Here is a 13,600-nt window from a genome sequence, read left to right as displayed (position 1 = left end):
TCTGCAGTCCCCGCTCTGAATCGAAAAAAAAAAAGAAAAAATGCGAAAGTATTCTCCCACTGCGGACTTTTTATTCTGCAGTCCCGCTCTGAAGAAAAAAAAGGAAAATGCGAAAGTATTCTCCCACTGCGGACTTTAAATTTCTGCAGTCCGCGCTCTAAAACGAAAAAAAAAGATAAAATGCGAAAGTATTCTCCCACTGCGGACTTTATATTTTGCAGTCCGCGCTCTTAATCGAAAAAAAAAGAAAAAATCAAAGTATTCTCCCTCTCGGACTTTATTTCTGCAGTCGCTCTGAACGAAAAAAAAAAGAAAAATGGAAAGATCTCCCACTGCGGACTTTTATTTCTGCATTCGCTCTGAATCAAAAAAAAAAAAAAAAATGCAAAGTATTCTCCCACTGCGGACTTTTTATTCTGCAGTCCGCGCTCTGAATCAAAAAAAAAAAAAAATCGAAAGTATTCTCCCTTGCGACTTTTTATTTCTGCAGTCCCGCTCTGAAACGAAAAAAAAGAAAAAATGGAAGTATTCTCCCACTGGACTTTAAATTCTGCAGTCCGCGCTCTGAATCAAAAAAAAAAAGAAAAATGCGAAAGTATTCTCCCACTGCGGACTTTTATTTCTGCAGTCCGCGCTCTGATCGAAAAAAAAAAGAAAAATGCGAAAGTATTCTCCCACTGCGGACTTTAATTCTGCAGTCCGCGCTCTGAAAAAAAAAAAAAGAAAAATGCGAAAGTATTCTCCCACTGCGACTTTTATATCTGCAGTCCGCGCTCTGAATCGAAAAAAAAAAAAAAATGCGAAAGTATTCCCGCGGACTTTTTATTTCTGCATTCCCCGCTCTGAATCGAAAAAAAAAAAAGAAAAATGCGAAATATTCCCCACTGCGACTTTTATTTCTGCAGTCCCGTCTGAATCGAAAAAAAAAAAAAGAAAAATGCGAAAGTATTCTCCACTGCGGAATTTTTATTTCTGCAGTCCGCGCTCTGAATCGATAAAAAAAAATGCAAAAGTATTCTCCAACTGCCGACTTTTTATTCTGCAGTCCGCGCTCTGAATCGAAAAAAAAAATGAGAAAGTATTCTCCCACTCCGGACTTTATATTTCTGCAGTCCGCGCTCTGAAACAAAAAAAAAAAAAGAAAAATGCGAAAGTATTCTCCACTGCAGACTTTTTATTTATGCTGTCGGCGCTCTGAATCGAAAAAAAAATAAAAAGAAAACAATGTGAAAGTACTCTCACACTGTGGACTTTTTATTTCTGCAGTCCCCGCTCTGAAACAAAAAAAAAAAAAAGATAAAATGCGAAAGTATTCTCCCACTGCGGACTTTTTATATCTGCAGTCCGCGCTCTGAATCGAAAAAAAAGGAAAATGCGAAAGTATTCTCCCACTGCGGACTTTAAATTTCTGCAGTCCGCGCTCTAAAACAAAAAAAAAGATAAAATGCGAAAGTATTCTCCCACTGCGGACTTTTTATATTTGCAGTCCGCGCTCTTAATCGAAATAAAAAAGAAAAAATGCGAAAGTATTCTCCCTCTGCGGACTTTTTATTTATGCTGTCGGCGCTCTGAATCGAAAAAAAAATAAAAAGAAAACAATGTGAAAGTACTCTCACACTGCGGACTTTTTATTTCTGCAGTCTGTGCTCTGAAACGAAAATAAAAAAGATAAAATGCTAAAGTATTCTCCCACTTCGGACTTTATATTTCTGCAGTCCGCGCTCTGAATCAAAGAAAAAAAAACAAAAAGTGCGAAAGTATTCTCCCTCTGCAGACTTTATGTTTCTGCAGTCCGCGCTCTGAAACGAAAAGATAAAGAAAAAATTGGAAATTATTCTCCCACTGCGACTTTTTATTTCTGCATTCCGCGCTCTGAAACGAAAAAAAAAGATAAAATGCGCAAGTATTCTCCCACTGCAGACATTTTATATCTGCAGTCCGCGCTCTGAATCGAAAAAAAAAAAAGAAAAAATGCGAAAGTATTCTCCGCGGACTTTATATTTCTGCATTCCCCGCTCTGAATCGAAAAAAAAAAAGAAAGAATGCGAAAGTATTCCCCCACTACGGACTTTTTATTTCTGCAGTCCACGCTCTGAATCGAAAAAAAAAAAAAGAAAATATGCGAAAGTATTCTCCCACTGCGGACTTTTTATTTCTGCAGTCCGCGCTCTGAATCGATAAAAAAAAAATGCAAAAGTATTCTCCAACTGCCGACTTTTTATTCTGCAGTCCGCGCTCTGAATCGAAAAAAAAATGAGAAAGTATTCTCCCACTCCGGACTTCATATTTCTGCAGTCCGCGCTCTGAAACAAAAAAAAAAAAGAAAAATGCGAAAGTATTCTCCCACTGCAGACTTTTTATTTATGCTGTCGGCGCTCTGAATCGAAAAAAAAATAAAAAGAAAACAATGTGAAAGTACTCTCACACTGCGGACTTTTTATTTCTGCAGTCCGCGCTCTGAATCGAAAAAAAAAAAAAGAAAGAATGCGAAAGTATTCCCCCACTACGGACTTTTTATTTCTGCAGTCCACGCTCTGAATCGAAAAAAAAAAAAGAAAAAATGCGAAAGTATTCTCCCACTGCAGACTGTTTATTTATGCTGTCGGCGCTCTGAATCGAAAAAAAAATAAAAAGAAAACAATGTGAAAGTACTCTCACACTGCGGACTTTTTATTTCTGCAGTCCGCGCTCTGAATCGAAAAAAAGGGAAAATGCGAAAGTATTCTCCCACTGCGGACTTTAAATTTCTGCAGTCCGCGCTCTAAAACGAAAAAAAAAAGAAAAAATGCGAAAGTATTCTCCCACTTCGGACTTTATATTTCTGCAGTCCGCGCTCTGAATCAAAGAAAAAAAAACAAAAAGTGCGAAAGTATTCTCCCTCTGCAGACTTTATGTTTCTGCAGTCCGCGCTCTGAAACGAAAAGATAAAGAAAAAATTGGAAATTATTCTCCCACTGCGACTTTTTATTTCTGCAGTCCGCGCTCTGAAACGAAAAAAAAAGATAAAATGCGCAAGTATTCTCCCACTGCAGACTTTTTATATCTGCAGTCCGCGCTCTGAATCGAAAAAAAAAAAAAAAGAAAAAATGCCAAAGTATTCTCCGCGGACTTTATATTTCTGCATTCCCCGCTCTGAATCGAAAAAAAAAAAAGAAAGAATGCGAAAGTATTCCCCCACTACGGACTTTTTATTTCTGCAGTCCACGCTCTGAATCGAAAAAAAAAAAAAAGAAAATATGCGAAAGTATTCTCCCACTGCGGACTTTTTATTTCTGCAGTCCGCGCTCTGAATCGATAAAAAAAAATGCGAAAGTATTCTCCAACTGCCGACTTTTTATTCTGCAGTCCGCGCTCTGAATCGAAAAAAAAAATGAGAAAGTATTCTCCCACTGCAGACTTTTTATATCTGCAGTCCGCGCTCTGAATCGAAAAAAAAAAAAAGAAAGAATGCGAAAGTATTCCCCCACTACGGACTTTTTATTTCTGCAGTCCACGCTCTGAATCGAAAAAAAAAAAGAAAAAATGCGAAAGTATTCTCTAACTGCCGACTTTTTATTCTGCAGTCCGCGCTCTGAATCGAAAAAAAAAATGAGAAAGTATTCTCCCACTCCGGACTTTATATTTCTGCAGTCCGCGCTCTGAAACAAAAAAAAAAGAAAAATGCGAAAGTATTCTCCCACTGCAGACTTTTTATTTATGCTGTCGGCGCTCTGAATCGAAAAAAAAAAAGAAAAAATGCGAAAGTATTCTCCCACTGCGGACTTTTTATTTCTGCAGTCCCCGCTCTGAAACAAAAAAAAAAAAGATAAAATGCGAAAGTATTCTCCCACTGCGGACTTTTTATATCTGCAGTCCGCGCTCTGAATCGAAAAAAAAGGGAAAATGCGAAAGTATTCTCCCACTGCGGACTTTTTATATCTGCAGTCCGCGCTCTGAATCGAAAAAAAAAGAAAAAATGCGAAAGTATTCTCCCACTGCGGACTTTAAATTTCTGCAGTCCGAGCTCTGAAACGAAAAAAAAAAGATAAAATGCGCAAGTATTCTCCCACTGCAGACTTTTTATATCTGCAGTCCGCGCTCTGAATCGAAAAAAAAAAAAAGAAAAAATGCGAAAGTATTCTCCGCGGACTTTATATTTCTGCATTCCCCGCTCTGAATCGAAAAAAAAAAAAAGAAAGAATGCGAAAGTATTCTCCCTCTGCGGACTTTTTATTTCTGCAGTCTGTGCTCTGAAACGAAAATAAAAAAGATAAAATGCCAAAGTATTCTCCCACTGCGGACATTATATTTCTGCAGTCCGCGCTCTGAATCAAAAAAAAAAAGAAAAATGTGAAAGTATTCTCCCACTGCGGACTTTTTATTTATGCTGTCGGCGCTCTGAATGGAAAAAAAAAACAAAAGAAAAAATGCGAAAGTATTCTCCCACTGCGGACTTTTTATTTCTGCAGTCCCCGGTCTGAAACGAAAAAAAAAGATAAAATGCGGAAGTATTCTCCTACTGCGGACTTTTTATATCTGCAGTCCGCACTCTGAATCTAAAAAAAAAAAAATGCGAAAGTATTCTCCCACTGCGGACTTTATATTTCTGCAGTCCGCGCTCTGAATCGAAAAAAAAAAGAAAAAATGCGAAAGTATTCTCCGCGGACTTTATATTTCTGCATTCCGTGCTCTGAATCAAAGAAAAAAAAACAAAAAGTGCGAAAGTATTCTCCCTCTGCAGACTTTATGTTTCTGCAGTCCGCGCTCTGAAACGAAAAGATAAAGAAAAAATTGGAAATTATTCTCCCACTGCGACTTTTTATTTCTGCAGTCCGCGCTCTGAATCGAAAAAAAAAAGAAAAAATGCGAAAGTATTCTCCCACTGCGGACTTTTTATTTCTGCAGTCCGCGCTCTGTTATCGAAAAAAAAAAGAAAAAATGCGAAAGTATTCTCCCACTGCGGACTTTAAATTTCTGCAGTCCGCGCTCTGAAACGAAAAAAAAAGATAAAATGCGCAAGTATTCTCCCACTGCAGACTTTTTATATCTGCAGTCCGCGCTCTGAATCGAAAAAAAAAAAAAGAAAAAATGCGAAAGTATTCTCCGCGGACTTTATATTTCTGCATTCCCCGCTCTGAATCGAAAAAAAAAAAAGAAAGAATGCGAAAGTATTCCCCCACTACGGACTTTTTATTTCTGCAGTCCACGCTCTGAATCGAAAAAAAAAAAAGAAAATATGCGAAAGTATTCTCCCACTGCGGACTTTTTATTTCTGCAGTCCGCGCTCTGAATCGATAAAAAAAATGCAAAAGTATTCTCCAACTGCCGACTTTTTATTCTGCAGTCCGCGCTCTGAATCGAAAAAAAAAATGAGAAAGTATTCTCCCACTCCGGACTTTATATTTCTGCAGTCCGCGCTCTGAAACAAAAAAAAAAAAGAAAAATGCGAAAGTATTCTCCCACTGCAGACTTTTTATGTACCTGTCGGCGCTCTGAATCGAAAAAAAAAATAAAAAGAAAACAATGTGAAAGTACTCTCACACTGCGGACTTTTTATTTCTGCAGTCCGCGCTCTGAATCGAAAAAAAAAAAGAAAGAATGCGAAAGTATTCCCCCACTACGGACTATTTATTTCTGCAGGCCACGCTCTGAATCGAAAAAAAAAAAGAAAAAATGCGAAAGTATTCTCCCACTGCAGACTGTTTATTTATGCTGTCGGCGCTCTGAATCGAAAAAAAAATAAAAAGAAAACAATGTGAAAGTACTCTCACACTGCGGACTTTTTATTTCTGCATCCGCGCTCTGAATCGAAAAAAAGGGAAAATGCGAAAGTATTCTCCCACTGCGGACTTTAAATTTCTGCAGTCCGCGCTCTAAAACGAAAAAAAAAAGATAAAATGCGAAAGTATTCTCCCACTGCGGACTTTTTATATTTGCAGTCCGCGCTCTTAATCGAAATAAAAAAGAAAAAATGCGAAAGTATTCTCCCTCTGCGGACTTTTTATTTCTGCAGTCTGTGCTCTGAAACGAAAATAAAAAAGATAAAATGCCAAAGTATTCTCCCACTTCGGACTTTATATTTCTGCAGTCCGCGCTCTGAATCAAAAAAAAAAAAAAAAAAGAAAAATACGAAAGTATTCTCCCACTGCGGACTTTTTCTTTATGCTGTCGGCGCTCTGAATGGAAAAAAAAAAAGAAAAAATGCGAAAGTATTCTCCCATTGCGGACTTTTTATTTCTGCAGTCCCCGGTCTGAAACGAAAAAAAAGATAAAATGCGGAAGTATTCTCCCACTGCGGACTTTAAATTTCTGCAGTCCGCGCTCTGAATCGAAAAAAAAAAGAAAAATTGCGAAAGTATTCTCCCACTGCGGACTTTATATTTCTGCAGTCCGCGTTCTGAATCGAAAAAAAAAAAAATGCGAAAGTATTCTCCCACGGCGGACTTTTTATATCTGCAGTCCGCACTCTGAATCGAAAAAAAAAAAGAAAAAAATGCGAAAGTATTCTCCCACTGCGGACGTTAAATTTCTGCAGTCCGCGCTCTGAAACGAAAAAAAAAAGAAAAAATGCGAAAGTATTCTCCCACTGCGGACTTTATATTTCTGCAGTCCGCGCTCTGAATCGAAAAAAAAAGATAAATGCAAAAGTATTCTCCCACTGCAGACTTTTTATATCTGCAGTCCGCGCTCTGAATCGAAAAAAAAAAGATAAAATGCGAAAGTATTATCCTACTGCGGACTTTTTATTTATGCTGTCAGCGCTCTGAATCGAAAAGAAAAAAAAAAGAAAACAATGCGAAAGTATTTTCCCACTGCCGACTTTTTATTTCTGCAGTCCAAGCTCTGAATCGAAAAAAAAAAATAAAAAATGCGAAAGTACTCTCCCACTGCGGACTTTTTATTTCTGCAGTCCGCGCTCTGAATCGATAAAAAAAAATGCGAAAGTATTCTCCAACTGCCGACTTTTTATTCTGCAGTCCGCGCTCTGAATCGAAAAAAAAAATGAGAAAGTATTCTCCCACTCCGGACTTTTTATTTCTGCAGTCCGCGCTCTGAAACTTCTTCTTCTTCTTCTTCTTCTTCGTTCCTCTGATGGACATCTATGGCTGCAGTCCGATATCTGCTATGAAGTCTGTGGTCCGCTTTAGGTCCTCAGCCTCACCATAGAGCTTTGTGTTGAGTGTTGTAGGGGTGACCCAGTGGTTCGAACGTTGCACGTTGTATAATGGGCAATCCATAAGCACATGTAAAGTGGTTTCATGGTCTGTTCCACATGGGCAATAAGGGGTTGTTCCAATACCTAGCTTTGTAAACATATGTCCTCTTAGTCTATTGTGTCCTGTTCGGAGGCGGAATAGAGTGACTTGGCTACTTCGCTGAATGGCATGGATTGGATCCTGCTTGTTGTGTTCTAGGTGTGTGTCATTCCTTTCTTTGTCTATTTTTAGCTTTATTATTTTCTTTTGCTGATGGTAAGTGATTGACGACTTCGGTTGTTCCTTCTGGGCTCCTTCTTTGGCCAGTTGATCGGCAATTTCATTTCCATATATACCTACATGACTTGGAATCCACTGCAGCACAATTTTTCCTGTTTTATCAGATAAGCCCTCAAGGGCCTCCACAGTGTGTGCGGCTTCAGAGTCCTGGTAATTTTCAATAGACCGGAGAGCATCATCAGAGTCTGTCAAGTAAACCACATTTTTCCCGTATATTCTGTGATCTCTGGATAGTTCTTTTGTTGCATTGAGGATGGCTTTTTCTTCAGTTTTAGTACTTGTGCACATTGAACCCACTGATACAGATATTTTTGTTTCTGTTTTATCTGTCCAGTGTATGAGTGCACCAGCACCTCCATTCATGAGGGGGCCGGAAACTGAGCCATCTGTATAAACTCTTATCCAGTTGGTCATTGGGTATTTTTTATCGATCATCTTTAGGGTTTGAGCATTGTCATTATTGCTTCGAATGTTTTTCTTGTTGATGGTTATGGATTTTTGTTTCTTTTTCCACGGTGGTGGTTTGAGATTTGGGACATTGATTTGGGCAATATCTTCCTTTGGTGTCACTTTATATTCGCTCTCTAGTTTTTGTCCCAAGGCGATGAAGTTTTCCCTTTTGAGTCGATTCTCTTTCTTTTCCATTGTACTTGGATGCAGTGGTTGGGATTCCATGAATTTTATCTTTGAGAATTGTGTCACTATTTTTAAATTTCGTTGTTCTTTGAGAGGTTTTATTCCTGTGTGGGTTTCCATCTTGTGAATTGGTGTTGTTTTCATTGCTCCAGTGATCACGCGTAGGCATTGGTTTTGGATTTTTTCAACCTTTTGAAATTGAGCCTGTGAGCACGTTCCCCATGCCGATATGGCATAGTCTATTGCAGGTCTTACATATCCAAGATATGTCTTCTTCAGGACGTTTGAGTTTGCTCCCCATTGCCATCCAGCAAGTTTTCGGAGAAGCTGCATTCTCTTGTACCCTTTCTGTTGACTTTCATCTATTTGATGTTTCCAAGTGAGTCGAGGGTCAAATTTCACTCCTAGATACTTAGGCATAAGGTCTTCTCTCAGAATCTTTCCATCTAAAGTTAATCGCATAGATTGCTTTTTGGTTGATAAGCTGAATGTTGTGTATGTGGTTTTATCAGCATTTACTCTCATACCCCAGTCTTTTGTCCATTTGCTCAAAGCATCAAGAGTCATCTGTATCCTGGCCTTTGCAGTACCAATATTTCTTTCAGTGCAAATCAGTGCAAGGTCATCTGCATACATGGCTGCTTTTACTCCTCTGCATTTGGTTTCGCAGATGTCATTGATAAAAACGACAAAGAGGGTTGGTGAGAGAACCCCGCCTTGTGGTACTCCATTTGTCATGTTCGTTAGCTTGCTTTTAGAGTTTTGAGATTGGACTCTTGCTTTTCGATTTGTGAGGTAATCTTTAATCCATGCAAACATGTTGTGTGAAACGTTGGCTTTCTTAAGTTTGAGAAGTAGTCCTTTTGTCCAGACTTTGTCAAATGCCTTTTCCATATCCACCCAAACTGTGACTGTGTGTTTTTTTTCTTGGTAACCATTTTCGATCAGCTGCGAGATGTATGTTATCTGGTCCTCTGTGCAGCGTAATTGTCTGAAACCAGCCTGTTCATCTGATATCAACTTATTGCTTTCTAAATACCATTGGAGACGGCGATTAACAATTCTCTCCATCAGTTTACCCAAGCAGCTTGTCAAACTTATTGGCCGGTAGCTTTCGGTTTTATTTTTTGGCTTGCCATCCTTCTTAATTGGTATCATGGTTGCCTGTTTCCATTTGAGTGGAAGTTTACCCTGTTTCCAACTTGCATTGAACAGTTGTTTCATTTTCCTCTTTGTGAGGGTTCCTAGGTGTTTCAACATGTCATTAGTAAATCATCTTGACCTGGTGATTTGTTCGTTTTTAGAGATTTCAAGGCAATTTCTACTTCTTCTTTTTTAATCGAACTGAACATGACATCATCTGTGGATTCTTTGGGTGTATCCTTGTGTTTTCTCAATTCTTTGTGGACTTCTCGTTTTCGTTCTTTTCTAATCTGTATACTCCCAACACTTGAGTACTGCTTCATAAAACAGTTTGCTGCTTGTTTTTTGTTGAGAATCCTCCCCTGATCATCTTCTACTGATGGTGCAGCATATCTGTTTTCTTGTCCACTTAGAGCTTTGGTTAGGTTCCATAATTTTCTTCCGTCTCTGTCGTAGTCAAGTTGTCTGGTTTTTTCATGCCATGCTTCCTGTTTTGCTTTTATTGTTTCTTTCCTGAGAGTTTTTTCAGCCTCTTTGTAAATTTCCATATTCTCATCATTTGGCTCTCTCTCTGCTTTTTTTCTGTGTTCAGTGACTTGGCTGTTGAGACTTCCTAATTTTTCAGTCCATCCTGGACAGTAGTCCTTTCTTGATCCTCTGGGGATTGATTCTTTTGCAGCTTTCATGATTGATTTTGTGAAAGCTTTGGCTGATTTTTCTACATTCCTTGTTTTACAGTTTATCTCTATTGTATAACTATCAGTCAACTTTGAAAACAGAGTCCAGTCTGCTTTTTTATAATTCCATCTCGGAGGTGGTGCCTTTCTGTCTTTTGCATGTTCTTCAGTTATTTCAACCAGAATGGGACGATGATCACTTCCTGCCAGTTGTTCCTTTATCTGTTTACTGACTTTTCTGGTGAGATCTTCGCGCTCTGAAACAAAAAAAAAAAAAAAAAAAAAAAAAAAAAAAAAATAAAAAAAAAAAAAAAATGCGAAAGTATTCTCCCACTGCAGACTTTTTATTTATGCTGTCGGCGCTCTGAATCGAAAAAAAAATAAAAAGACAACAATGTGAAAGTACTCTCACACTGCGGACTTTTTATTTCTGCAGTCCGCGCTCTGAATCGAAAAAAAAAAAAGAAAGAATGCGAAAGTATTCCCCCACTACGGACTTTTTATTTCTGCAGTCCACGCTCTGAATCGAAAAAAAAAAAAAAAAAAAAAAAAAAAAAAAAAAAAAAATTAAAAAATGCGAAAGTATTCTCCCACTGCGGACTTTTTATTTCTGCAGTCCGCGCTCTGAATCGATAAAAAAAATGCGAAAGTATTCTCCAACTGCCGACTTTTTATTCTGCAGTCCGCGCTCTGAATCGAAAAAAAAAAAATGAGAAAGTATTCTCCCACTCCGGACTTTATATTTCTGCAGTCCGCGCTCTGAATCAAAAAAAAAAAAAAAAGAAAAATGCGAAAGTATTCTCCCACTGCGGACTTTTTCTTTATGCTGTCGGCGCTCTGAATGGAAAAAAAAAAAAGAAAAAATGCGAAAGTATTCTCCCACTGCGGAATTTTTATTTCTGCAGTCCGCGCTCTGTTATCGAAAAAAAAAGAAAAAATGCGAAAGTATTCTCCCACTGCGGACTTTAAATTTCTGCAGTCCGCGCTCTGAAACGAAAAAAAAAAGATAAAATGCGCAAGTATTCTCCCACTGCAGACTTTTTATATCTGCAGTCCGCGCTCTGAATCGAAAAAAAAAAAAGAAAAAATGCGAAAGTATTCTCCGCGGACTTTATATTTCTGCATTCCCCGCTCTGAATCGAAAAAAAAAAAGAAAGAATGCGAAAGTATTCCCCCACTACGGACTTTTTATTTCTGCAGTCCACGCTCTGAATCGAAAAAAAAAAAGAAAAAATGCGAAAGTATTCTCCAACTGCCGACTTTTTATTCTGCAGTCCGCGCTCTGAATCGAAAAAAAAAATGAGAAAGTATTCTCCAACTCCGGACTTTATATTTCTGCAGTCCGCGCTCTGAAACAAAAAAAAAGAAAAATGCGAAAGTATTCTCCCACTGCAGACTTTTTATTTATGCTGTCGGCGCTCTGAATCGAAAAAAAAATAAAAAGAAAACAATGTGAAAGTACTCTCACACTGTGGACTTTTTATTTCTGCAGTCCTTGCTCTGAATCGAAAAAAAAAAAAGAAAAAATGCGAAAGTATTCTCCCACTGCGGACTTTTTATTTCTGCAGTCCCCGCTCTGAAACAAAAAAAAAAAGATAAAATGCGAAAGTATTCTCCCACTGCGGACTTTTTATATCTGCAGTCCGCGCTCTGAATCGAAAAAAAAGAAAAATGCGAAAGTATTCTCCCACTGCGGACTTTAATTTCTGCAGTCCGGCTCTGAACGAAAAAAAGAAAATGCGAAAGTATTCTCCACTGCGGACTTTATATTTTCAGTCCGCGCTCTGAATCGAAAAAATAGATAAAATGCCAAAGTATTCTACTGCGACCTTTATTTTGCAGTGCGCTCTGATTTGAAAAAAAAAAATACGAAAGTATTCTATCACTGTGGACTTTACATTTCTGCAGCCCGCCCTCTGAATCGAAAAAAAAATGAAAAAATGCGAAAGATTCTCCCACTGCGGATTTTTTATATCTGCAGTCCGCACTCTGAACAAAAAAAAAAAAAAGTGCGAAAGTATTCTCCACTGCGGATTTTTTTCTGCAGTCCGCGCTTGAATCGAAAAAAAAATGATAAAGGAAAGTATTCTCCGCGGACTTTTATTTCTGCAGTCCCGCTCTGAATCAAAAAAAAAAAGAAAAATGCGAAAGTATTCCCCCTGCGACTTTTTATTTTCAGTCCGCGCTCTGAATCGAAAAAAACAAAATGCGAAAGTATCTCCCACTGCGGACTTTTTATTTTCCAGTCGCGCTCTAATCGAAAAAAAAAGAAAAAATGCGAAAGTATTCTCCCACTGCGGACTTTATTTCTGCAGTCCGCGCTCTAAACGAAAAAAAAAGATAAAATGCGAAAGTATTCTCCCACTGCGGACTTTTTATATTTGCAGTCCGCGCTCTAATCGAAAAAAAAAGAAAAAATGCGAAAGTATTCTCCCCTCGGACTTTATTTTGCGTCGGCTCTGAACGAAAAAAAAAAAAAAAAATGGAAAGTATCTCCACTGCGACTTTTTATTTTGCAGTCGGCTCTGAACAAAAAAAAAGATAAAATGCAAAGTATTCTCCCACTTCGACTTATATTTCTGCAGTCCGCGCTCTGATCAAAAAAAAAAAACGAAAGTATTCTCCCCTGCGGACTTTATTTTCTGCAGTCCGCGCTCTGAACGAAAAAAAAGAAAAAATGGAAAATTCTCCCACTGCGACTTTTTATTTCTGCAGTCCGCCTCTGTATCGAAAAAAAAAGAAAAAATGCGAAAGTATTCTCCCACTGCGGACTTAATTTCTGCAGTCGCGCTCTGAACGAAAAAAAAAAGATAAAATGCGCAAGTATTCTCCACTGCGGACTTTATATATTCTGCAGTCCGCCTCTGAATCGAAAAAAAAAAAAAAGAAAAAATGCGAAAGTATTCTCCATGCGGACTTTATATTTCTGCATCCCCGCTCTGAATCGAAAAAAAAAAGAAAGAATATGCGAAAGTATTCTCCCACTCGGACTTTTTATTTCTGCAGTCCCGCTCTGAATCGAAAAAAAGAAAATATGCGAAAGTATTCTCCCACTGCGGACTTTTTATTTCTGCAGTCCGCGCTCTGAATCGATTAAAAAAAAAAAAAAAGTATTCTCCAACTGCCGACTTTTTATTCTGCAGTCCGCGCTCTGATCGAAAAAAAAAAATGAGAAAGTATTCTCCCACTCGGACTTTATATTTCTGCAGTCCGCGCTCTGAAACAAAAAAAAAAAAAGAAAATGCGAAAGTATTCTCCCACTGCGACTTCTTATTATGCTGTCGGCGCTCTGAATCGAAAAAAAAAATAAAAAGAAAACATGTGAAAGTACTCTCACACTCGGACTTATATATATTCTGCAGTCCCCGCTCTGAACGAAAAAAAAAAAAGAGAAAAATGCGAAAGTATTCTCCCACTGCGGACTTTTTATTCTGCAGTCCCCTCTGAACAAAAAAAAAATGAAAATGCGAAAGTATCTCCCACGCGGACTTTATATTTCAGTCCGCGCTCTAATCGAAAAACAGGAAAAAATGCAAAAGTATTCTCACATCGGACTTTTTATTTCTGCAGTCTGGCTCTGAACAAAAAAAAAAAGAAAAATTGCAAAGTATTCCCACTGCGGACATTATATTTTGCAGTCCGCGCTCTGAATCAAAAAAAAAAAAAAAA

At 38.2% G+C, this 13,600-nt stretch overlaps 1 long non-coding RNA gene across 1 annotated transcript; it reads right to left on the bottom strand.

The window, feature by feature from the left end:
• Positions 1 to 1,284: 1,284 nt before the first annotated feature.
• On the bottom strand, positions 1,285 to 7,032 carry LOC144962116 (uncharacterized). Its single transcript, XR_013643371.1, has 2 exons — positions 5,461 to 7,032; positions 1,285 to 3,699 (listed from the first exon to the last, which is right to left on the bottom strand). It is a non-coding gene; the product is annotated as an uncharacterized LOC144962116 (long non-coding RNA).
• Positions 7,033 to 13,600: the final 6,568 nt, after the last annotated feature.

This window comes from Berghia stephanieae, unplaced genomic scaffold (genome assembly GCF_034508935.2).
Source record: "Berghia stephanieae isolate SIO BIC M18660-M18661 unplaced genomic scaffold, UCSD_Bste_1.3 scaffold610, whole genome shotgun sequence".
Classification (NCBI taxonomy): Eukaryota; Metazoa; Mollusca; class Gastropoda; order Nudibranchia; family Aeolidiidae; genus Berghia; species Berghia stephanieae.
The sequence above is the reverse complement of the archived record's forward strand: the minus strand, read 5'-3'. Positions and strand labels throughout refer to the sequence as shown.